Below are 25,603 nucleotides of genomic sequence, written 5' to 3'. Positions count from 1 at the left end.
AGATTACAATGGCAGTCAAGGGTCAGAAAACAGGCAGCGTAGGGAGTTTAAATTTTATCCTGAGTATGATCAGAAGACTTTGGAGGATTTGGGGTGGCAAGAGTGACATGGCAGGAATTACACTTTAGAAAGGTCATGGTGGCTGCAGAACAGAGAACAGAATATAGGGGGCCAAGGGGCAAAGCAGAAACCAGTTAGGATGCTGTTACATTAATCTAGGCAACAACTACAGGACGTTAGGAGTGGGGATGTGAGAAGTCAGGTTAGAGCTAACAGACTAACTTCTGTAGCTTGTGAGAGAAAGAGGAGGCTAGAGGACTGTACGATTTTTGGTCTGTACAACTGGAAGTTGTCCTAAGCTGGTGGGAAGACTGGAAGGGGAGCAAACCTGGCAGGGAAGCCTAGCTTGCGCTCTGAACTGCCTGGGCTAACCTGCAGGTGCTTTCTAGACATCCAAGCAGAGGTGTTGGGTAGGCAGTTGGGTAAATGAGACTGGAGCTTCAGGAGAGGTCCGGGCATGGAGACATGAATTTGGGAGTTAGCATAGACATAGCATTGAAATTGCCATTTTTGTAGTTGAAAAAGATTGAATATCAGATGTTTCTTATGATTCAACCTGATATTTAAATCCATGAATGAGAGAAACGACAAAGGGTGATACATTAATGAAGAAGAGGTCTGCCCTAACTGGTTTGGCTCAGTGGATAGAGCATCAGCCTGCGGACCGCAAGGTCCCAGGTTCGATTCCGGTCAAGGGCATGTGCCTTGGTTGTGTGCAGGAGGCAGCTGATCAATGTTTCTCTCTCATCAATGTTTCTAATTCTCTGTAAAAAACCAATAAAATATGTATATTTTTAAAAACTTAAAAGAAGAAGAGGTCCAAGGACTGAGGCCCTACTTACTCCAAATATTAGGCATTCGGAAGAGAAGGCCAACCCAGCCAAGGAGTGTCCAGGGATTTAGGAGAAAACCAGGCACCTGTGGTCCCTGGAAACTACAGAAGTTGCTTCAAGGAAAAGAGCCAGAGTGTATACTGCTGGGGTCCAGCCCCGGGAGTCCAGGGGTTCCCAAAGGTGTGGACAGAGTCGGCAAAGAATATTTTACACGGAGACAGCATTCAGAACTCTCTAGCTCTCTTTAGTTTCTGTGGATCTTCCTGTGCCTGGCTGAGGCCACAGAGAAAGATCCCCAGGCAAGCTGAGCCTTTATTTTATAGTCAGAGGTAAACAAGGTAGTGGTTTCCATAGTTACACTGTTCTTGTGAGTTTCACCTGTTTTGACCATAGTTACACTGTTCTTGTGAGTTTCACTTGTTTTTGTTCTTGTGAGTTTCACTTGTTTTTCTTCTTGTTCTTGTTCTTGTTCTTGCTGCACTTCCCTCAGCCCATTAGCTTCCCAGATAAGATCTAGGGAGCCATAAGATCAAGCCTAATTATGCTTAAGAGGACTGTGCCCTCTAAGCTGGGACTTGTTTGTGACTTTGCCAACAGGTCAGTCTGAGGCTTAATCCTATAGCTGCTCCCCACAGTATACAGCGTCACCAGACATTGGCCCAAGTCAGCCAGTGAAAGCTCCTGGAGAACAGAGGAGAGTTAGGAGGAATTGGGCATGACTGGGTGTGGGGTCCACCATCCTCCTCCACATAAGTGGTGTCTGCTGTTGATTTTTTGGTCCAGACAACATCAATTTAAAGCCAGTTCTCAAGAAGCACCTCTTGGCACATCCACCAAGGGCCTCCCTTTCCTACCAATAACCAGTGTCTGCCAATTAGAGAACAAAACTCTTGTTTGTCCAAACAGTCGTTTATCTGCCAACATCCCCTCACCAGGTCACTCATTAAAACTGATTTAAATTTATCAAATCCCATTTAGGTTTCTTTTATATCCCAATTTTCTATAGATTTAATGATTCCAAATGATAAGATAAGGTACCAGGTATCATCGTTTACCCCATGAGGAACACTGGGCTTGGCTGTATTTCAATATTAATGACAACAGCAGCAGTAATGCTTACAATTACTAACATGACCGAGCACTTTATATGTACCAGGCGTTGTACTCAGCACCTTCCATGCACCATCTCATTTAATTGTCACAAAACCCCTCTAAGGTAAATACTATTATCTGCATTTGCATTTAAGGAAACTGAAGTTCAGAAAATTTAAGGCAATGAACTGAGGCCACAAGGTGGAGTTTCAGAGGCCTCTGCTGTTCATCCTTGGTTCTCTTTTTAGTGTTTCTCAGGGCCTGATCCTTGAACCACTGAAATCAGAAACACCTGGAAACTTTGTTAAATTGCTAAACTCCAGGTTCCTGGACCTCGTCTTAGACCAGCAGTTCTCAACCTGTGGGTCGCGACCCCTTTGGAGGTCGAACGACCCTTTCACAGGGGTCACCTAAGACCATCCTGCATATCATATATTTACATTATGATTCATAACAGTAGCAACATTACAGTTATGAAGTAGCAACGAAAATAATTTTATGGTTGGGTCACAACATGAGGAACTGTATTTAAAGGGCCAGAAGGTTGAGAACCACTGTCTTAGACCCAGGGAATCAGAACCCTTGGGAGTATGGCCATGGAGCCTGCATTTTTAAACATGTTCTGCAAGAGACTCATATGCACCCCAAATTTGAGAATTCCTATCTCTGGCTTTTGAGATGTTTCAAACACTGTGATGTAATGGCCAAGGGGTTGGACATTGGGAAGGGAGTGTGTGGTTAACTCTGGGAGGGAATTGGCCCTCACCCTGGGGAGCAGTGGGGAAAATTGGAGGTTCTCACTCTGCCCCAGGCCTTTGCTTGGAATCATCTACTCTACTGTTGAATCCCTATAAATTATTCTTTATTTCAGTTAGTGTATGCTTAATTTCTGACTAGTCCTTTTTCATGCCTTTGAAATGCTCATTAAGATCCTATTGTCTGTGTCCATAGGTAATGCATATATGCATGTAAGACCTTTGGTTAATCTCTTCCCACTCTCCCTCCCCCCTTCCCTCTGAGATTCGTCAGTCTGTTCCATGTTTCCATGCCTCTGATTCATCAGTTTATTTTGTTCATTAGATTCCTTGTTGGTTTATTTTGATTTTTAGACTCAATTGTTGATAGAGATGTATTTAGTGCCATTTTATTGTTCATATTTTTTATCTTTCTTTTTCTTCTCCCTCTTCTTAAAAAATACCATTAAGCATTTCATGTAATACTGGTTTGGTGGAGATGAACTCTTTTAGCTTTTTCTTGTTTTGGAAGCTCATTATCTGACCTTCACTTCTAAATGATAACTTCTCTGGGTAGAGCAATCTTGGTTGTAGGTCCTTACTTTTCATCACTTTGAATATTTCTTGCCATTCCCTTTTGGCCTGCAAAGTTTCTGTTGAGAAATCAGCTGACAGTCATATGGGATCTTCCTTGTAGGTAACTGTTTTTCGCTTGCTGCTTTTAAGATTCTCTTTGTCTTTAACTGTTGGCATTTTAATTATGATGTGTCTTGGTGTGGTCCTCTTTGGGTTCCTCTTGTTTGGGACTCTCTGTGTTTCCTGGACTTGTAAGTCTATTTCTTTCACCAGGTGGGGGAAGTTTTTGTCATTATTCCTTCAAATAAGTTTTCAATATCTTGCTCTCTCTCTTTTCTCCTTCTGGCACCCTCACAATGCAAATGTTGGTATGCTTGGAGTTGTCCCAGGGGCTTCTTACACTATCTTCATTCTTTAATTCTTTTTTCTTTTTGCTCTTCAAATTGGGTATTTTTTTCTTCCTCATATTCCAAATTGTTGATTTGATTCTCAGAATCATCTACTCTACTGTTGAATCCCTATGAATTATTCTTTATTTCAGTTAGTGTATGCTTAATTTCTGACTGGTCCTTTTTCATGTCTTTGAAATGCTCATGAAGATCCTTGACAGTCTCACGAAGTCCCTTGAAGCTCTCATTAAATCCTTGAGTAACCTTATAACCATTGTTTTGAACTCTGTATCCAGTAGTTTGCTTGCTTCCATACCATTTCCTTCATTTGTGACATGTTCCTTTGTCTCCACATTTTGGCTGCTTCCCTGTGATTATTTCTATGTATTAGCTGGCTGCTTTGTTTCCTGGAAGTGGTACAGTGACCTTGCATAGTAGTTATCCTGTAGAATACAGTGGCTCAGACTCCCCAGTCACCCAAGCTGGACACTCTAGGTGCACCCCGTGTGGGCTGTGTTCACAGTCTTGTTGTAGTTGATCCTTGATTGCTGTTGGCATTCACTGGGAGGAATTGACCTCCAGGCCAATTGGCTGTGGGGACCAGCTCTGACTACAGTGGGAGAGTTGCTGTGCAGGAAACACCTCTATGGAGCAGGACTTGCTTCAGTGGGGCTTTGGTACTCGCTGAGTCTGCTCCTTGAGTGTGTTGCTTGTGGATGTGTAGAGTTCTAATCTGGTATGGTTTAAAGTTTCCCACTGGGTTCACTGGCTCTGGGACCTCCTGGGAGGTGCCTGGTCAGCCACTGCCTGGGGCCACCTGGCAGGAGTTACAGAGAGATCTTCAAATGGCTACTTCTTATATTAGGCTCAGAAATGCCCAGGCAAGGCCCAGCTGTGAAGCAAGGCAGGCTAGTGCTAGTGCCAGGTCTTGGGCCTTTTAGATAGGTTTGGGACATGCTGACACCAGCTGGTGCTTGTTTGAGAGATTTTAGCAAAGTCTGAAGCCTGAGCCAGGACAGGCAATTCATATGGAAAAGCCATTGCAAACAGCTTGGGTAGGGTTGCAAATTGTATGGGGTGGGGTCTAAGTGAATCACCAGGGCAGAGAAAATAGTGTGGGCCATGCTGATGGAAGCTCAGATATGTCTGCAAGTCAGTTCTGAACAGGGGAAGTCCCAGTATAGGAACAATGATCCCTGTGAGCACCCAACTTTGGGAGAAAGCCACCCCCGAGTTTCTGCCCCAGTGCCAGACAATCTAGTTCCTCTCTGTGTGTCCCTGGATCCCCCTAAGCTGCTGCCTGGCACTGGAGCTCAGAGGAAGTGGGACTGTATAATTCCATGTGCTGGCCTTTTAAGAGTACTGCCTGGGTTTCCAGCAGCCTCCATGTCACTCAGGAATAGTCCCCACTGGCTTTTACAGCCCAAAGTTATGGGGACATCTCTTCCCAGCTCTGGAACCCTGGGCTGGGGGTCTGGTTTGGGACTGAGATCCTTGCTCCTTAGGGAGGACTCCACAGCAGAGATGTCACTCCTGATTAAAAACATGTCCCACATGTGTGTCAGACCAGCCCATTCTGCACCTCCGCCTCTCCTTTCAGTCTCAATGTGCTTTCTTGTTTACTTCTCTAGTTGTAGGACTTCCATTCAGCCAGATTTTAGGTGGTTCTGAATGATGGTTGTCTTGTATTTTTGTTGTAATTTTGATGTGGCTGTGGGAGGCTGTGAGTACCGGTGTTTACCTACACCCCCATCTTGGTTTTCCCTCCAGGGTCTATACATCTTAAAGATCTGTCCAACTTTCTTGGGGGAGGCCATTTCCTCTATAACTCAAAGGAGATCACTCCTTTTGAGCCAAGAAAGCATCATTTTATCTAGTGCTATTCCACGTGAGACTACGTGTGCTTTCTGCCTCTGTTTACCTATCTGTTCAGGGAAGATAAAACGACCTGCCCCTCTACAGGTGCACACTCTACTGCCACCATTTCCTTAATCCAGAATCATTCAATGTGTTCTGTGTGCCGGGATTATTATATGTACTTAATCCCCACAATAGTGCATGAAGTCTCTATTTCCATTAGACCCATTTTATAGATGAGGGAACCCTCACAGAGTTTAAGTAATCTGCCCAAGCCAGTAAGTACTGGGACTCCAGGACCTGCATTATTTTTTTAAAAAACATATATTTTTATTGATTTCTTACAGAGAGGAAGGGAGAGGGATAGAGAGTGAGAAACATTGATGAGAGAGAAACATCGATCAGCTGCCTCCTGCACACTCCCCACTGGGGATGTGCCTGCAACCAAGGTACATGCCCTTGACTGGAATCGAACCTGAGACCCTTGAGTCCGCAGGCTGACGCTCTATCCACTGAGCCAAACCTGTCAGGGCAAGGACCTCCATTCTTATCCTCTATACCACACTCCTGGGAAACGATGTTAGGAAAAGGGTGTGTTACGCTTTGAGCTGTTTGGAGGCCTCTGAAGGAACATCCATATTTGAAAGTAGCCTCTCCCTTTGCCGGTCTCACTACAATGTGGCCTAAGTTATTCAGTTAGGGAGGGAAATAATTGGCAGTGGAGCCCGCCGCTAGCAGTGTAATGACCTCCAGTGCCTTGTTGGAATAGTCGAGCTACATTTCAGTTTTTGCTGTGAAACCTTAATTACAATATAAACAGCTGCCCTTCAGCCCTGTGGGGCAGCCTTCCCCCACCTCCCTTCTCTGGCTTCTGCACAGTGCCTCCCTCCTGAGTGGCCAGGATGGTCCAGGAGTGGGAAGGTGCTTCAGGGAGAAGGGGAGATCATGCCTGAGTGAGCCATGGGGTTTGGGAGACTAAGCTACAGGGAGCCCCTGTCACAGCTCCATCTTTGAATGATGAAGCCTAAGGCAGCATCCCCATCTTGGTACCACTCCATCACCCAGAGTCTCCTGGGTACAGAAGGCCCCACAAGTTCGCAGCCAGCCTAATGCCATTTGGCTTGGCTGGGTTTAACTAGATGTGGTGTAGTTACTGGGTAATACATCTGTTCATTTACTCCCATGTAAGGGAGAATAGGGTCTTCCTTCCAAGTTCAGACTCCATGGATTAGAAACTGAACTGAAGGGATAAGGAGTAAATCTTGTGATGACGTGAGATAATCAGATGGTCAAGGTTCTCTCTTCAGTCTTTGTGGGCCAGATAGAATAATGTGAGCTTCTCAGTGGTCTACAATGTAGAGTGAGCAAGACAGTCTCTTGAAGAGTAGGGATAATTATTTGAATTTATATATTTTTATCGTTTCTTCTGTGTGATTTCTGATTTCTACATGTTTTATAAGTGCATAATAGGATATTTATCTAATTTATACACAAGTAAATCTCTCACTTAATCCTACAGAAGCAAGGCAAAGCGGAATCAGAACACGGCAGGTGGAGGCTGACTACCTGGATTCAAATCCCTGCTCCATCATCTGCTACCTGTGTGACTTGGGGTAAGTTACTCAGACTTTCTGTGCCTCGGTGTCTTTATCTGTAGAACGGAGCTCACAAATTCTAATCTACACCGTAAGGTTGTTGTGAGGATTACATGAGTTAATGCATGTAAAGTGCTTCTAACAGTGCTTGACCATGAGTAACTATTCAGTAAATGTCAGTCAGCAAGGTGGGAAAGGAAAGATAAGGAGATGGAGGTTCAGGGAGGTGAGTGGAGGAGCTGGCATTCCAATTTTGGGATGTGTTGGGATGCATGATGGAAACTAAGTCCTTACCAAAAACCAGATGAGACCAAGAAGATGAAGGACAACAGCACATCTCCCTCAGTCAGAAGAAGCTCTGCCCGTTGGCCCTCATTGCCATCAACCCCAACAGTGTGCTGATTCATCTCTATAGTCCCCCAGAACTTGCCCCAAGCTCTTAGGGTATCATTGCTCCAAGGAGGGATTGTAAAGCCTTCTGGAATGATAGTCAAGATAAGCAGGAGTGCTGCAGAAAGGAAAGTGCTGAAATGATTCGGTCAGGTAGCACAAGATGCACTTCTGCTGGGGAAGGTGTCTGGGTGGAAGGACCTGGGCTGGAACTCACATTAGCGCTTCTTCCCTCTGGGTTCTTTGGCAGCCCTTGTGTCTGACACCCACATTCTCCAATTCTGCATCAAATCCAGAAGCAAGATGTTCTTGTTATAAAGACCTTGAGACCTTTTGGGAGGTTTTCTCGATTTAATAGGCATCTCGGGTTGGTCTCACCCAACTTCCTGTTCTGACAGCAGCTGCTGGCTGAGTCTGAGGTTCATCCGACCTATAAAGAGTTTCAGATCTAGGTCTTGGCGGTGGGGAAGAATTGACCACCATGGAGAGGTTGGAAACTGTGGTGAGCTAAAGCATTCTTTGCTGTAGACTGTCTTCTAGTGACCAACTTGCTGGTCTCACACCAACTCTTCCCCACCCTGAGTACTGGCATTCATGCTTCCCAGCTTCCAGCCAGTGATGGCTCCATCTCCTACAAACACCACAGAACAGATTCCCTGTTCTTCTCTCCCTGAAGAACACAGCCTTTGCGTGTTTTCTAAAGGATTTTAGTGTAAGTAGTAGTCAGAAGCTAACAGTAACTAAAATTCCCAGAAATAAAGAGAAAATTGCAATGTTTCAGGACACTTTAAACAATGCACTTAACGAGGCTCGCATTAGGATTTAAATTAAAGTCCTTGAGTGGACTTTTGTATTTTTATTTCATGTTACCCTGACTATAACTTCATCTTCTTCATTCATTCCAACAAGTCCTTCTTTAATGAAGACTTGGAGGATGAAGTCCACGCTTATTCAACATGAGTAACTCTTCATCTCATCTCTTACCTCTTGATGGCTGATAGGACAAGGGAAGCTGCTCAAGAGATAATTAAAATGGTGCTTTCAGAAATCCTCAGCCAATAAAATGTCCCTCATGGTTATAAAGCCTCTCTTCCCGTGTCAGTCTTCTTAACTTTCTAATCTTAACTGTCCAATTATGGGTTTACAAGCCCTTGGGGACTGCTATATTAAGTAAATTAGGAGGAATGGTCACATTCAGTGTTAGCTACAATATACAGAGCTGGTGGTAGGAATAGGAGCTACCTATTAGATCTTTCATAACATGAGTCCCTAAAGTAGAAAGAATAGTTCCCTCAAGATTTGTCCGATGGACTGCCTTTCACAGGCTGGTTCATATTTATAAGCCAATTTGTCTGGAAATAAATCTCTTTAACACACTCAACTAACTCCAAGAGGTGGGTCCCATGGGAACCAGTCTTCCTAAATGAACTGTCTCAAGGAAGGTTTTAGCAGTAGCATGGTCAATTCTAGAATTTCCTCCAGGAAATGCCAATATATTTTACCTCCTTAAAACTCTCATAGACTGGAGTTTAAGAAACTGCCAAATTGAATCCAGACACCTAAAAAAAAACTTCATATACCCAATTAAGAGATCGCATTGGAAAGAAACAATATTTTATATATAAACAAGCCTAAAGCTCAGTAATGGTCCATCTGACCTGAGATTAATTTGAACAACAGTTGGGCTTTTCATCTACTATGAAAAGGGGACGTGCAATCATGAAAATCTGCCTTCTGGATCATCCAAAACCATAAAGGTTTTTATTGCAATAAGTATGCTTTTGATATTGAAAACATTGTACTTATCTCTAGTCCCTTGACAATCAGTTGTGAAGGCACATGCGGCACACTTTAGCCAACTAGAATATTCAGCTGACCAGAATACTTGCATAACTCAAAGCTGAAAGAGTTTATTCAGCACTTATTCTATGCCAGGTCTTTGTTAGACACTCTGGAATAGCAATTCTGAACCTATGTCTGTGGAATTCTGAGAGGTTTATAAATGGACTTCGGGAGTGTGTGAACCCAGAGTTTGTGTGCAAAATTAGATATCTGTATGTTCATTTTTCTACAAGAGAGAGTTCATAGCCTTCATCAGCATTCTTGTGAGTTGTAAGTAGGTGTTTTCTCATCGCATGTGTTTGGGAAAGGATGTTTTAGTGCGGGAATGTCACAGATTCTAAAAATGTTACTAAGCATTAGCTAAATTTTCCCCCCAGAAAATAGTTAATCCGGGGGTAGATTTCTGGCTCCAAGAAAATCACTTCAAAGGTGATTCAGTTCTTTTTGTTGTTGTTTTGTTTGTGTTGGAGGGGAACTTTACTCAGACCTGGGAATGGCATACGCTGTCTCTTCCCATTCCTTCCCCACCATGAAAATTCTGTTTCTTTCCTCCACCACCTTCGTTTTTTCTCTCCTACTCTTTCACTCCCATGCTCCAAATTCTTCACCCTGCCTGTTCCCTCTCTGCTTCTCGCATTCCCTCTCAGTTCCTTTCCTCCGCCCTGGGCTGCAAACCTGCCCTGTGATTCACGGCAGAGCAGCTGGCGTTGGCTGGCAGAACCAGGTTCCTTGGTTTTCGACGGGCCCCGGAACAAGGCAGGGACTTTGGTCTCTGGGCTCCTCAATAGACTGGACAACAAAGCCGTGGTGAAAGAAGGTGTCTTCTAAGAAGTTCACGTTACGGCCCGTAGTAAAAGAAAATGGTGATATTGTTACCGCTGCCAGTTCCTTCCCATTGTCCTCCTTGTCAAAAACATGCCCCCTCCAAAGGGATGGGATGCGTTTCAGTACAATTTGAGAATGTTCAGTAACCCAATATTATCTGCATTTCCCTCCTTGCTTCATGTTACTTTCTGATCCTTGAGTTCTCCCAAGTTCACAGCGGTCCCTGACATTACGGTGACTCGCTAACTTTCCCATTATACTTACAGTCAATGGGAGAACAATAGATTGTGTTATTCTGTATTTCGCTTCCCTGTCACTCAGTGTTTTATCTCCGCTGATACCCCGGTACCAGACACAGAAACCAAAGTAGGTTGTCTTGTCTTCAGCGAATCTTGAATGCCTTTTGTTCAGAGAGGCGTTTTGTATTCATCAGTCAACTGAGGACTCATCCTGAAGAAGCCCTCAGTCAGCACACAGCCCCAAGTGAAAAAGGGATACTCAGGCTGTGAAATATTCATAGCAAAAGGTACCTCAATCGTGTTCACCTTTTGGCCCCCTGAGCCAGACAGGATCACCAGCAGCAACCTGCAAATCTTGCGGACGTGAACAATTTCTGGATGGGAAAACGTGCCGTGTCTCCTATCCACTTTTGATATTAAACCTATTCACACAGGCCCATTTATCTTCCTACTCCATCTGCCAACACGTCTCTGTCAAACAGTTTTAATAAAAGTCCAAAGGTGAAATGATAGTGATCAAGGTTTAACCCGATGTCTTCCCCCTCTTCTTCGAAAGAGGTAATAGATAGCCTTCCTCCCTCATCCTCTCCCTCCCTTACACTGCCTCTTTAAATGCCTGTTTCCTGGTGCTTAGAGACAGCACTGAGGCTGAATTAAATGGCATGTTGTTTATGTTTCTGAAGAATGAAATCTTACCAGATCAATAAACTCATGTCCAAACAGAAAGTAACTGAAGAATATAATAGCTACTAATTGGATGCAATCATCTGATGACTATTAGGTGTCAAATTCAACCAGAAAATAGAATCCATAGCAATGCACAGAGACGGAGGGACAGAGGAGGGAGCAGGGAGGGAGATGAGAAATACCACTTTCAAGAAAATTTATTCTCTTGGAGTTCCTGATAAAATAAGAACTAAACAGTCAAGAATTCGGGGAAACTCTGTTTTTATGTAGACCTGGATTTCTACATAATCTAATTTCAAGGTAAAGAAGTGGGCTACAGCAAGGAAAAAAAAAAGTTGATGAATGAACCTCCCATGCTCATCACAGCGAATTGTACACATTTGATTTAGTGCCTGTTATGCCAGACACTGCCCGAGGCATGCTAGATGCAAACATGTGAGGATTAAAAGGAAGTCCAAGAAACGCATGCACAGATGTAACTTTAGTGTGCATTTTACCAAATACACTCATAAGACCCTCTCTGGAGAATGAATATCCAACATGGACTCTGGCCAGCTCTGTACTCCACAGAGAAGTGTAAGAAAGGGTTTGTCACCACTTCCCAGTGCCTTTGGAAATGCGAAGGACTGAGATGAAGAATAGCAGAGAGATCCCAACTCAAACAATATCTTGAACACATCCCAGTTGCTGCCTTGAACACTAGATTAAGAAAAATTCAGAGACTGTGCCCATAATCAGAAGGAAAAAAAAAATCTATACTGAAATAGCAATTTCTGCCAAGAGCATGGGTGGAAAAGTTGGTAGGCTTTTGTCATTTAAGTGTGCTTGGTTTCCAGCGCTATTTAAACCTCAGAACACAGGCAAGGCTGCAAAGGATTCCAAACCAGTCGACTTTGTTGGGAAATGTAGATGCTAATTTCATGTTGGGCACCTAGAGCTCCCTGGAGAGAAGGCCTCTGCCAATCTAATGAATAAATAAAACACAAATAAAGCTTCACGCTCAAGCCTGGGTGCCCCAGGGAGACAGTCTCTTGGAATTCAGTGATGAAGATGCCTGGAACTCTGCTGGACCCATCAGGGAGACCAGACTGCTTCAGAGCCCAGCCTCCCAGGGCCTATCAGCTGCAAATCTAGCCCTAAAGAAAGCAAATAATTAAGCAGGTCATTAGGCAGCCTATAAAAGTACGGATATGCAGCTACGCCCTGCCGGTAACTTCAAAAGGTGGCCAAAAGGCAGGGAGATTCTTTGTAGCAAAGGAAACAGCAATGGAAAAACTGAAGTCTCATGAAACCCAAGAGCTACCGGGTAAGGGTTGATTCCACAAAAATCTGCCTCAGCTCAAGCAGGCCCAGTGGCTCCCCGTTTGCTTGGTCAGTGCTCTCAGAGTCCACGCAGGCCTAGGCTGTCTCTGAGGTCCGCTCTGCCCCACTTTGCAGACGGGGCTGGAGGTGGACAGGGCTCTCCCCAGGAGGCCAGCAGACCTGGGAGTCCCAGAGTTGCCCTTTTAGCCTTGGCTGGGGCGAAGCTATGTGAAGTGTGCCTCTCCATTTCCTTCCTGCAAGGCCCTTCCCACTATGTGCCCTGTGGCCTGAAATTGCCCAGGGTCTTGTTTGGGCTGGAGTGGAGATTCCATTAAACTCACTTTCATTCAAGTGTAAATGACCCAGATATCCTTATCTACTTAAAATTTCAACAGTTTTCCAAAAAGAGGACAATATTTAATGGTGGAATTTGAGATGATGTTATAGACTCTTAGAAGGCTATTTTTTTCTTGTCCCCAAATCTTATTTCCTCTTTCAGTAGAGGCAAAGCCATTCTGGTCCGCCCTGACCAAATGCAGACCCCCAGCTTTTGGGGATTCTATGGGCTTTTATGTCCTAGGCTTATGCAGACTCTGTGGTTGGGCTAGAGCAGTGATGGTGAACCTATGACACGCGTGTCAGAGGTGACACGCGAACTCATTCTTTTGGTTGATTTTTCTTTGTTATATGGCATTTAAATATATAAAATAAATATCAAAAATATAAATCTTTGTTTTACTATGGTTGAAAATATCACAAAATTTCTATATGTGACACGGCACCAGAGTTAATTTAGGGTTTTTCAAAATGCTGGCACACCGAGCTCAAAAGGTTCACCATCACTGGGCTAGAGCATATTGTTCCCAAGGCATCTTCCAGTCCCCCCAATTCCAATCTGACCCCAACTGGTTTGGAGATGATAAAAACAAGTTAGAAATGCAAATAATGGTGAATTAATTTGGCTAGGGTAAGGCCACTCAAAGTGTTCATTTGGGAAAGTAGAATATTTTCATTAATTCTTCCTTCCCCTCTGTCCACCCTCCTGCCATCAACTGGAAATAACATTTCACTGAGTACAGTTTTTCATTTTTAGAAGACGTGTGTTCTTTTACTAAATTAATTTACCTAGTGGAGCCCTGATGTGATGTAATTTTGAGGAAGGACAATACTGAGTTGGTGTAATTATTTCTTCATATTTAAAAGCTCCCTAGGTTAATGTGCTTTGGGGAACAAGCTGTTAAATCATTAGGGATGGTGTTTTGCAACCTTTTTCTAAGCAGCAGCTAATGCTGACTTGAGGTTGGGCTTAAAGACCACCCCAGCCAGAACTCCCCTCTAGTAAAGGGCTGGTCACCACCTAACACGTCTGCTTAGTAGAACTATACTTGATGAATGTGATCATAATAGAAAATTTTTATTTAAAAGAGAAAACCAAGGGAAGTTGCCCTGTCAAACTTTATGGTGCACTCTAGTTGCTGAGGAAAGAAGAGGAACCTTCTGGAAGCTGGGCTCCTCAGATGGTTCCTTCAGATCTGCTCAATTATTGCAAAGAAATAAATGGTGGAGTGAGACCAATTTGAGATAGAACAGGATAAAAATTGTTCTGTGTGGTTCCAGAGAAGAGAATGAGGTGGAAGGTATGATAGACACAGTGAGGGATGCCTTTCCTAACAGACAGACCTCCTAAAGCACAGGAGATGTGCCTGCAACAAGGACTTCCACGTTGTTACAGAGCAGAAAGAGTTCGAACCCCAGGCTCTACAGAGCCAAACACTAAACATGGAGAATTGCAGTAGAGAAAGCTTGGTTATTTTATTAAGAATGGTGCCACCCAGGAGAACAGGAAGTAAATAAAGCCTGAACTCCCCAGTCCAGGATTCAAGACAGGTGTTTAAGGAGGTAGGGGAAACACTTAAGTGGAAGCGCTGGAGAGGCAAATCTTTCTTTTCCCTTTTCATCTTTATTGTTGAAAGTATTACATATGTCCCCTCTTTTCCTCCCATTGACTTCTCCTGGTCCACCCCTACTCCCCTGCCCTAGGCCTTCTCACACTATTATCTGTATCAATGGGTTATGCATACAAATTCTTTGGTTAATTTCTTCCCAACCCCTAGCCTCCCTTCTCTTCCCTCTGAGGTTTGACAGTCTGTTCGATGCTTCTCTGTCTCTGGATCTATTTTTGTTCATCAGTTTATGTTGTTCATTAGATTCCACAAATGAGTGAGATCATGTGATATTTATCTTTCTCCTACTGGCTTATTTCATTTAGCATAATGCTCTCCATGTCTATCCATGCTGTTGCAAATAGTAAGAGTTCTTTCTTTTTTACAGCAGCATAGTATTCCATTGTGTAGATGTACCACAATGGAATCTGCTAATGGGCAGATTTCCAAATCTTAGCTATTGTAAATTGTGCTGCTATGAAAATAGGGGTGCATATATCTTTTCTGATTGGTGTTTCTGGTTTCTTGGGATATATTCCTACAAGTGGAATTACTGGGACAAAAGGGAGTTCCATTTTTAATTTTTTTGAGGAAACGCCATAATGTCTTCCACAGTGGCTGCACCAGCCTGCATTCCCACCAGCAGTGCACAAGGGTTTCCTTTTCTCCACATCCTCACCAGCACTTGTCCTTTGTTGATTTGTTGATGATAGTCATTATGACAGGTGTGAGGTGATAACTCATTGTCATTTTGATTTGCATCTCTTGGATGATTAGTGACTTTGAACATTTTTTCATATGTCTCTGGGCCTTCCATATGTCCACTTTGGAGAAGTGTCTATTTAGTTCCTTTGCCCATTTTTTATTGGATTGTCTTCCTTTTGTTAAGTTGTGTGAGTTCCCTGTATGTTTTGGAAATTACCGCCTTGTTGGATGTATCATTGGCAAATATGTTCTCCCATGTAGTGGGCCCCTTTGTCTTTTTGTTGGTTGATGGTTTCTTTTTCTGTGCAGAAGCTTTTTATTTTGATGTAGTCCCATTTGTTTATTTTCCCTTGTGTTTCCTTTGTCCTAGGAGATGTATTGGCATACATAGTGCTACGAGATATGTCTGAGATTTGGCTGCCTATGCTTTCTTCTAAGATTTTTATGGTTTTGCATCTTACATTTAGTCTTTTATCCATTTTGAGTTTATTCTTGGGTATGGTGTAAGCTGGTGGTATAGTTTCATTTTTTTGCATGTACCTGTCCAATTTTCCCAACACCATTTATTGAAGAGACTGTCCTTACTCCATTGAATGCTCTTGTCTCCTTTGTCAAATATTAAATGAGCATAATGGCTTGGGTCAATTTCTGGGCTCTCTGTTCTGTTCTATTGATCTACATGCTTGTTCTTGTAATATAACTTGATATCTGGTATTGTGATTCCTCCAACTTTGTTCTTCTTTCTCAAGATTGCTGTGACTATTCGGGTTTTTTTGTTTGTTTGTTTGTTTGGTGGCTGGTTAGTTCCATATACATTTTTGGAGTGTTTGTTCTAGATCTATGAAATATGCTGTTAGTATTTTAATAGGGACTGCATTGAATCTATAGATTGCTTTGGGTAGTATGGACACTTTAATGATGTTGATTATACCAATCCATGAATACTGTATATTCTTCCATTTGTTTATATCTTCCTCCATCTCTTTTACCTCCTTAGTTAAGTTTATTCCTAAGTATCTTACTTTTTTTGTTGCAATGGTAAATGGGATTGTTTTTCAGTTTCTCTTCCTGAGATTTCATTATCAGAGTATAAAAATGCTATAGATTTCTGGGTGTTAATTTTGTATCCTACTATGTTGCTGAATTCGTTTATTAAATTTAGTAATGTTTTGATGGAGTCTTTAGGGTTTTCTATGTACAATATCATGTTATCTGTGAATAATGGGAGTTTTCCTGCCTCCTTTCCAGTTTGGATGCCTTTTATATCTTCTTCTTGGCTAGCACTTCAGTACTATGTAGAACAGGAGTGGTGAAAGTGGGCATTCCTGTCTTGTTCCTGTTCTTAGGGAAAATGGTTTTAGTTTTTACCCATTAAGTATGATGTTGGCTGTAGGTTTTTCATATATGGCTTTTATTATCCCTTTGTTACCACCTTGCTGAGAGTTTTTAATCAAAAAAGGGTGTTGGATTTTGTCGAATGCTTTTTCTGCATCAATTGATAAGATCAGGTGATTTTTGTCTAGTAAAATGTTTATGTGATGTATCACATTTATTGATTTGTGAGTATTGTACCAGTCTTGCATCCCTGGACTAAATCCTACTTGGTTATGGTGTATGATCTGTTTAATGTGTTGCTGAATCCGATTTGCTAATATTTTGAGGATTTTAGCATCTATGTTCATTAGGGATATTGGCCTGTAATTCTCTTTCTTTGTAGTGTCTTTATCTGATTTTGAAATTAGGGTGATGCTGGCCTCATAGAAAGACCTTGGAAGTGTTCCTTCCTCTTGAACTTTTTGCATTAGTTTGAGGAGGATAGGTGTTAGTTCTTCAGTGAAAGTTCGGTGACATTCCCCTGTGAAACCATGTGGACCAGGGTTTTTGGAGAGGCAAGTCTTAATTGGAGGACCTTACAAGGTAGATCATTTAGACAAGGAAACTAAAATTCAGAGTCTTGGTAATTGCCCAGCTAGTAATTAAGTGGCGAGGCCAGACTGAATTCTATGTTATTAAAAATCTGGCAGTCCTTCCCAGCCCAGGAGTCTTCTGTATGGTCCCAGGGGTAAAACTAGGGTCTGTAGGCAGAAATTACAAGGCAGTGGATTTTATTCCACCCAATGGAGAGATGACCTGAATTCAGAGTGGTCCAGAAATGGCAGGGTTGGGGGTTGGGGGGCGGGGGTTGTCATTCTGGAGGCCACTAGTTGCTGACTCATACGGGTCATCTTTTCTCAATGTATGTGCTATAGAATATGCTGTCTGAAGTGTGGCAAAAGTATGCGGGAGTGGGAAAAAGAAATGGGCTGTGTGCTTGAATAAATTCTCAAAATGCTCAGATAAAACATGTCATTTCCTGTGGAATTTCTCTGAGACTTTCACACATGGGTTGTGATTTGTGAATCTGCTAAATGAGGACTTATTTGACTTTGGAACCCCTTTCTCCTGGAATATCTTCAGGGACTACTTATTACATTCCAAAGAATGTAATAAGAAAGTACTGTGGAGCCCAAAACCTAGGCATGCTCCCTGATCGGCAATTGAACTGTGACCTTCTGATTCATAGGTCGATGCTCAACCACTGAGCCATGCCAGCTGGGCCTGGCCTCCTTTCTACTCTGAAAACACTCCAGATATCCACAGTATTTTCTCGGCTGTTCTGCTTCCCAGAGGCTCCTCTCCCATGTACCTGCGTGGCTAACTTAGATGCCTCCTGCCTGGCTTTGCTCCCTGTGACTGTCTCAGGACAGCCTGTCTGACCCCCTCTCCTCTGGGCATCTCTGATTCCTCTTACTCTCTCCTAGTATATTTTCCAGAGCACTTACCATCTTCTAGCATATGATGCAATTAGCTTTGTTATTTCTGTTGTCTGTCTCCTCCACGAGAATGTAAGCTTCATAAGGTCTAGGATCTTAGTCTGTTTCATTCACTGATATATCCCAAGCATTTAAAATCATTCTTGTGACATAATAGGTGCTTAATTAATATTGGTTGAGTGAATGATTGAAACACAGTTCCAAGTTTTATGGAGGTGCTTCTGTGAATACCCACAAAGACAGAAAACTTGTGGGATGCATTATTTGAGAGTTTTTGTTTTGTTTTTTTTATATTTTATTGATTTTTTACAGAGAGGAAGGGAGAGAGGATGAGAGAGAAACATCGATCAGCTGCCTCCTGCACATCCCCCACTGGGGATGTGCCCACAACCCAGGTACATGTCCTTGACCGGAATCGAACTTGGGACCTTTCAGTCCGCAGGCTGACGCTCTATCCACCAAGCCAAACCGGTTTTGGCGAGAGTTTATTTTAGATAGATAGGTAGATACATTTAAAGTACTGCTACACGGTGTCTATGTACATACATGCATACATGTGTGAATATACATACTAGTATATTGACTTGAATATCAAAATAATTTCAAAATTTTAGATCATGTTCTAAGTAATAGATTTTAAAAAATCAAAACATCAGGTACCAAGGACAACTTGTGTGCTTAAACTATGATGCCCTTCATACCCAAACCTCGCTGACATCACCAGCAGAGAGCTCTGGAAGATCCAAGTTCGATTTAGGAGTGCATTGGTGGCCTATTTATATTTAAATATCTGGGAGGTCACAATCAGGTGCCAGTGATGCTAAGGATTTCAGGATGCTAACTTAAAGATTTCCATTACATAGGTTAAAGGTCATCATGACATGACTGTCATTTATGCCTTTATGTATAGTCATGGACACTTCAGAGGCTTCAGGATCTATTCTCCAAGCAGAACAATCATTTGTCATCTTCTAGGTGTTGAAAGGACTCTGAGGAGGGGCCCTCTGACACAGGTTAGCCTCTCCCCCACCTTTACTTACAGAGCCACCTGCTTCTACATTTCAGAAATACACCCATGTCATCAGACAAGCAAAGCAAAAGGAGTGGGTTTTTAAATGGTGTTTTTATTTAGACCAGCCTGGGTTTGCCTACGGGAAAATGTCATTGTCCCCCTTATTTAAGGAGGAATGAAGCTGTAACCTGAGTTTCAAAATGGCTGTCACCCCTTGAGCTACCGCCTGCAGGGTGGTGACCGCCACCCATACCTGGTTCTGCCTGGGCTTCCTGATCCGTGTCCTGGTGTTGAGGAGAGAAAGGGTAGGGAGGTGACGGCTTTATTCCAATTCTGGGGACAGTCATGCATCTCGAGAAACAACAATCTCATTGTTATTTTTAGCTTTTATTTACAAAATGGTTGTATTTTGTGTTATGTATGTACATGGCAATTTAAAAAACACATATAAGTAACAGGCATTCAGCGCGTTAGAATACTTAATATGGGTTTTGAACTTCTGCCAGGAATAGGCCCCAAAGCAGTTTTCCTATTTGCATTGTTGCATTTATCCATTTCCAAACATTAGAAGATCCATCTATCAGATTCTGTGTAAATCCTGCGCACAGATAATTTGTAAAAAAGCTTTCTTTCAAAATGTTCTGCGGTTTTTCTAATCTTGTCGCTTTTCTAATTTCCTAATCACATAACCTTGAAGTCGAAAGACACAGCCTGTGATAATCTGTGTACACGGTCTTCATTATTATCACAGTCATTTCTGGGGAAGAAGGAAAAAAAAAGAAAGAAAACACACACAGGAAAAAAAAAACAACCTTTCCGCCCCCCACACATTCAAAGCTGCCTTTAAAGTCCTACTTTAGTCACAGTTCAATCAGATCCACATTAGTCCCACGCATCAGACAGAAGAGTGTTCATGAGCATAAGGGGGATATTGACTTTAAAAATTTACTGGCGAGGCGTTCAGAGCCTGCAGGAATGTCAAAACTCCAACCTGCATTTTGATGTTTTAGCCTCCGGTTAGTCTTGACTGACATGCTTGGAGCACTTTGGTCTGTGCTCTGGCACCCATTAACTGTCCTTGACTCAATGTTATCCCGGCCGTTATGGGCAGCTCGGTGCCTAATGGCTTCAGTGGATTAGACGCCCCAAGGTGTAAGGAAACTCGCGCCCCATTTTAAGGGATCACATTGGCTATTCTTGGCTTCATTATGGGGGGCATTGTTTGATCCGAAATAATGAGGGCCTGTTAATTATTATTCTGATAATTGGGCCTCATGTGGGAGCATGGCAGAGCGCGAGGTGTTTTAAAAGGAAGCAAGTTTGGAAAAGGGAGAAAGCAATGTCAAGGTTGAGGTGTCTTTGAGAGGAGTTTGTTTATATGCAAAGTGTTTTCACCCAAGTGGGGACGTGGGGCTGGATGGAGGAGCGAGAAGGAGGCTGGGGCGAGCTGAGGTCTATACTTATTTCAGCTATGGTGGATTGCAAAATTGCTACCTTGGGCAAAGTATTCAAAAAGGCTCGCCAATCCCATGACTGAACCTGTAATTACACGTGAAGAGATTGGGAGTTGGGTTCTCTTGGAGGAAGAGATATGGGGAGAATAGTTGTCCTAGTTGAATCCCATTGGCTCTCTCGGGAAAACTGTGAACTCTGTTTCTTTATGTGCTGTCTTTTGTCCTGTTTTTTCCATCTATAAAATGACAACCAAATCCATTAGGGATGTCACATTAAGACTGCTGCCTGGACAGACAGAAGGGGTGGCTGTCTGTCCAGGAGGCACGAATGTCAGGGGTGCCAGAGGTGGCAGAGAGCAGGTGGCCTTTGTGGGCAAAGGGGTGCTTTTGGCTGGGGGGAATTTTCTTGAGTCAGTCCCAAATGAACCTCTGAGATACTATGAAAATTCTTTTACAGACTATCCATTAAGTTCAAAGGACTGCTTTAAGGTGTTAAATCTGGACTTGGTCTCTTTCTCTTTGGTGAATACTGTTATAGCATTCACATTCATTTTTTAATTATGTTGATGCTGCTCCTGTAATTGTGGGAGAGAAAATTCCAGAATCGATGAGTCCCCACAATCTTGTCTCTTTCCTGGAATCCAAATAAGAATCCATAGTGTCTCTATCCACTGGAAGGAAGGGTTGGATTTAAACAAATGTCGCAATTTGAAAGGAAGAGGGAGGGTTTGGGGGAAGGTAAACTTGCATTTGAAGCTTTAACCTGGGTTTTTTGTCAGACTTCCATATACTTCAGGTAGAGCTGGCCAGCTGAGATGAGAGCTGGCCTGCCTATAGACCAGGTGACAGTGACCGACAGGAAGAGAAGAAATAGAGAGGAGGACCATACTCATTTTGAGTTCCAGTGCTATGTTCACCTGACTTTGCTTGGTTCTAAATCTCACTCTTCCAATTAAACTGGAGAGACTATCAAAAGTGCGTGTTCAAAACGGTTACAGAGCCTGGAGTTTTGGACTTGCCTGCGCCTTCTTCATACGGCTCTGTGATTCTCTTTTGTATGTGTGGATGTTCTTTGAGATGCACTGTGGGAGGTGGGGCAGGAGGAAAGGGTGGGAGGGCCGAGCACAGTGCTGAGGATTGAAGAGTTAGTGGCCAAAACAGGTGATCTTGCCTGTGATCTCTCAACTGTTCCTAACAGCTTCAATGCATCTCGTAGGTTCATCAAAATGACACTGCACTTCCCTGGAACATGGCACACTAGGTGCAGAGCTGGTCGAGAGCACAGCCATCTTAGACCCTGTGCACAGGGGAGAATTCAAGTCAGAGTTGGCCAGGAGGCGAGTGGAGACCTAGACCTCACCTGACCACTCATTCATTACGTGACCTTGAGCTTAACTAATTATTCTTGGTCTGATTCCTCATTGGAGAAATGCGGTTAAACTGTGAGAAGTCAAACTCAATAGAGATGTTCTGAAGCACAGAGTAAGGTTATAATCATAAAGAAATTTGTAAAAAAAGGAATAAGGTAATATTTCCAGATAAATTAGGACAGTATGGATCCTTAATACTACCCCTTCCTTCTCCTCTACCTCCCATCTCGCTGCCTTTGCAATCTTAATCTTTTTATTACTGATTGGCTCAGCCTCCTAATGAAATTTCCATAAGAATATTAAGAAATTTCTTCCATTGGAATAGACCAGTGTTCGGCAAACTCATTAGTCAACAGAGCCAAATATCAACAGTGCAACGATTGAAATTTCTTTTGAGAGCCAAATTTTTTAAACTTAAACTATATAGGTAGGTACATTGTTATTAACTTAATTAAGGTACTCCTAAGGCTTAGGAAGAGCCACACTCAAGGGGCCAAAGAGCCGCATGTGGCTCACGAGCCGCAGTTTGCCGGCCACTGGAATAGACTAGTGATTTTGGAAATAGTACCCAGCACAGTGACCTACATGCAAATATTTGTTAGAAATACGAGTTTTTTAGCAAAGGATATGTCTTTTCTGCTCAAGATCTTGCCCTTGCAGGTTACGAACATAAGGCTGACTACTCTAACTTCCCTTCAAACAAGACTCTATAAAAGTTTTTAAAACTCTTTTTTCTGTATCTTTATATTTTCATCCTACATCATTTCTTGGATTTCAAGTTCTGGCTTTCATTTAGCTCGTTTCTTTTTATCTGTCCTGGAAAAGCTGCTTCATGCTTCTATGAGGGACAATGAACCATGTCTTCCTGGGACTATTAAGTAGGTGTGACATTATCCTATCCAGACCCGTGCCTTTTATAGATTTACTGCCATGGTACCCCAAGGCCTTGACTTTTGCAGCTAAGGGGTCCTAGTCTTTTTAGTCTGTTTTCATACAGAAGTCTCTCTTTCTCCTTTGCCTGAAGAAAGCCAACTGCCACTTTTATAAGATGTTTTACCATCTTACAATTATTACAGAAACCACCGTCTCTCTCTGGAGAGCTCACAGTTTGCTAAATCCGATAGATGATGTATCTTCAAGAGCCATGGGTCAGAGACACTCCTGGATGAAGACACTGTCTAAAAGAAGGGAAAAGCTTTGTTTATCCCCGGAGCTCCCCTATTTCAATAGGAAATCCTCCTCAGCCTTACCAGTTTACAGTGATGTCATCTATGTCTTGACATTCACTAGGGCAGATGATTGCCAAGGTCTTTGGTGCCTTTGAACTTGTACAAAGAGTTCCACTTCAGTGATGGTGACTCAGAAGCCAACCTTCACAGCTGCCGCTCTGTTCTCCGGATGGCCAGGCATATGTGTTTCATGGATGAACCCTGGATAGTGGATATATGGCAAATGCATATTCATTTTCTCTCTCTCTTTCTCCCTCCCTCCTGCTTTCTTTCCCTCCCTCCTTCCCTCTCAAAATAATTATGGAGTGTTTTCTTTCATTTTTAGCAGAGGTTACATTGACGACTCTTCTAAACTTAGCATTTCATGTTGCATACACAATATCTGTGATTCAAATAGTGTGCTCCTTTTTGGCTGCTTTTCCTTGAGAAAAAGGACTTTGTCTTCCGTCGCCCTATGCCTTGCTCACTAATGATGATAATGAGAAAGTCATAAATACCATTGATTATAGGCCCTGTTAAGATAAAGATCACTCAACTGATGAAGTGACTATAGGGTAAATTGTAAGCTGAAGTAAGTATTTTATGACTAGGCATTTGAGCTGAATAGGAATCCAGGATAAACCCATTTGGAATGTGGTCTGTAACCACCTGACCACTCTCCCCCACCTCCCTTCACCATTCATTTGTGGGGTTCATTGTCATGTAAATTATTTGTGGTGACTTTGGAAGGCTGGCCAATTCACCACTTCCTAGAAACTTTCCTCTCCTCCTCTTGGTGTCCTAAGGAAAAGTGATTAGGTTGGTTGCTGAAGAAGGAACCTACCCATTCCAGAGCTTTCAAGCTATTACGCTTCGGATTACCCATGCTATCAAGTTCTTCTTACATTACAGATAATGACAAGCTGTTAATTTAAGAGAAAATGATTATTTTATGGCCTTGAACAAAGACAATTTCATTTAATAGTCACAGGTAACAAAAGCCTACCTACATTTGACTTGTTCAAAAGTTTCCAGTAAGGAATGATGTGGGAGGCTAATGTGGATGGCATAAGGCACATTTGTGAGAACATTATCATGAATTCTTTTCTCATTTTTCTTGTCATTTCTTTCTCCTCACTATTCTGGTCTTAACAAAGGAATCGGTCACACTGCACTATCAGGTAGATGTGACAGAATACTTTATCATTTTATGGGAAGCATTTTTATCCCATCACCTGGGTCAGGATGGTTTTCCAAAGCTTCTGTGATTTGTGAACAGATTTGTCCAAGATTACGAAGGGCTGAACAGGCACAGTGTGCCGTGTGCTCACATGGTGACATAGTTACCAGTCAAGACAGATCAGCTGAGTTAATAGCTGTTAAACCAGGCATATGGCCTTGGGTTCAATTTGAGTTTCCTTGGCATCTCATGAAATAGCTCAGGTTAGCCTCTCTAGAATTGTACAACACTGCACTCTCTCAGAGGCTGTGCCTACATGCACAAACATTTTCATTAGTTCAACAAATAGTTCACATCAGATTAGAATGTGCCCAGCACTATCCTAGGTGCTGGAGATGGGTGGCTGAACAATATGGACATTGTCTCCTTTTGTCTGTTAGACTCTGGAAAGGAAGAAAGACATAATAATTGATGTGCAACACAAGAAGAAAATCCACAACTGTTATTGACTACATTCAAAACTTTTTTTCTCAAGTAAATTAGTTCAGCCGAATTCTACTTTTTTTCTCTTCATTATTTTTTTTTAATTAAATCTTTATTGTTCAGATTATTACATTTGTTCCTCTTTTTTTCCCCCCCATAACTCCCCTCCTCCCAGTTCCCACCCCACCCTCCGCCCTCACTCCCCACCCACTGTCCTCATCCATAGGTGCACGATTTTTGTCCAGTCTCTTCCCACATCTCCCACATCCCTTTCCCCCCCAAGAATAGTCAGTCCATTCCCTTTCTATGTCCCTGATTCTATTATAATCAACAGTTCATTCTGTTCATCAGATTATTTATTCACTTGATTCTTAGATTCACTTGTTGATAGATGCATATTTGTTGTTCATAATTTGTATCTTTACCTTTTTCTTCCTCTTCCTCTTCTTAAAGGATACCTTTCAGCATTTCATATAATCCTGGTTTGGTGGTGATGAACTCCTTTAGCTTTTCCTTATCTGTGAAGCTCTTTATCTGACCTTCAATTCTGAATGATAGCTTTGCTGGATAAAGTAATCTTGGTTGTAGGTTCTTGGTATTCATCACTTTGAATATTTCTTGCCACTCCCTTCTGGCCTGCAAAGTTTCTGTTGAGAAATCAGCTGACAGTCGTATGGGTATTCCCTTGTAGGTAACTGAGTTTCTTTCTCTTGCTGTTTTTAAGATTCTCTCTTTATCTTTTGCTCTTGGCATTTTAATTATGATGTGTCTTGGTGTGGTCCTCTTTGGATTCCTTTTGTTTGGGGTTCTCCGCGCTTCTTGGACCTGTAAGTCCATTTCTTTCACCAGGGGGGGGAAGTTTTCTGTCATTATTTCTTCAAATAGGTTTTCAATATCTTGCTCTCTCTCATCTTCTGGCACCCCTATAATTCTGATGTTGGTACGCTTGAAGCTGTCCCAGAGGCTCCTTACACTATCCTCGCATTTTTGGATTCTTTTTTCATTTTGCTTTTC

At 42.5% G+C, this 25,603-nt stretch overlaps 1 long non-coding RNA gene across 1 annotated transcript in view; it reads left to right on the top strand.

Moving 5' to 3' along the window:
• Positions 1 to 25,603, top strand: part of LOC132220393 (uncharacterized) — a 199,451-nt gene that overhangs the window by 140,045 nt on the left and 33,803 nt on the right. The window contains exon 3 of the long non-coding RNA XR_009449776.1: positions 7,061 to 7,154. This is a non-coding gene — a long non-coding RNA (uncharacterized LOC132220393). The remainder of the gene's footprint in view (positions 1 to 7,060; positions 7,155 to 25,603) is intronic.

Source organism: Myotis daubentonii, chromosome 18 (assembly GCF_963259705.1).
Source record: "Myotis daubentonii chromosome 18, mMyoDau2.1, whole genome shotgun sequence".
Taxonomy (NCBI): domain Eukaryota; kingdom Metazoa; phylum Chordata; class Mammalia; order Chiroptera; family Vespertilionidae; genus Myotis; species Myotis daubentonii.
This window is presented reverse-complemented; position numbering and strand designations above follow the sequence as displayed.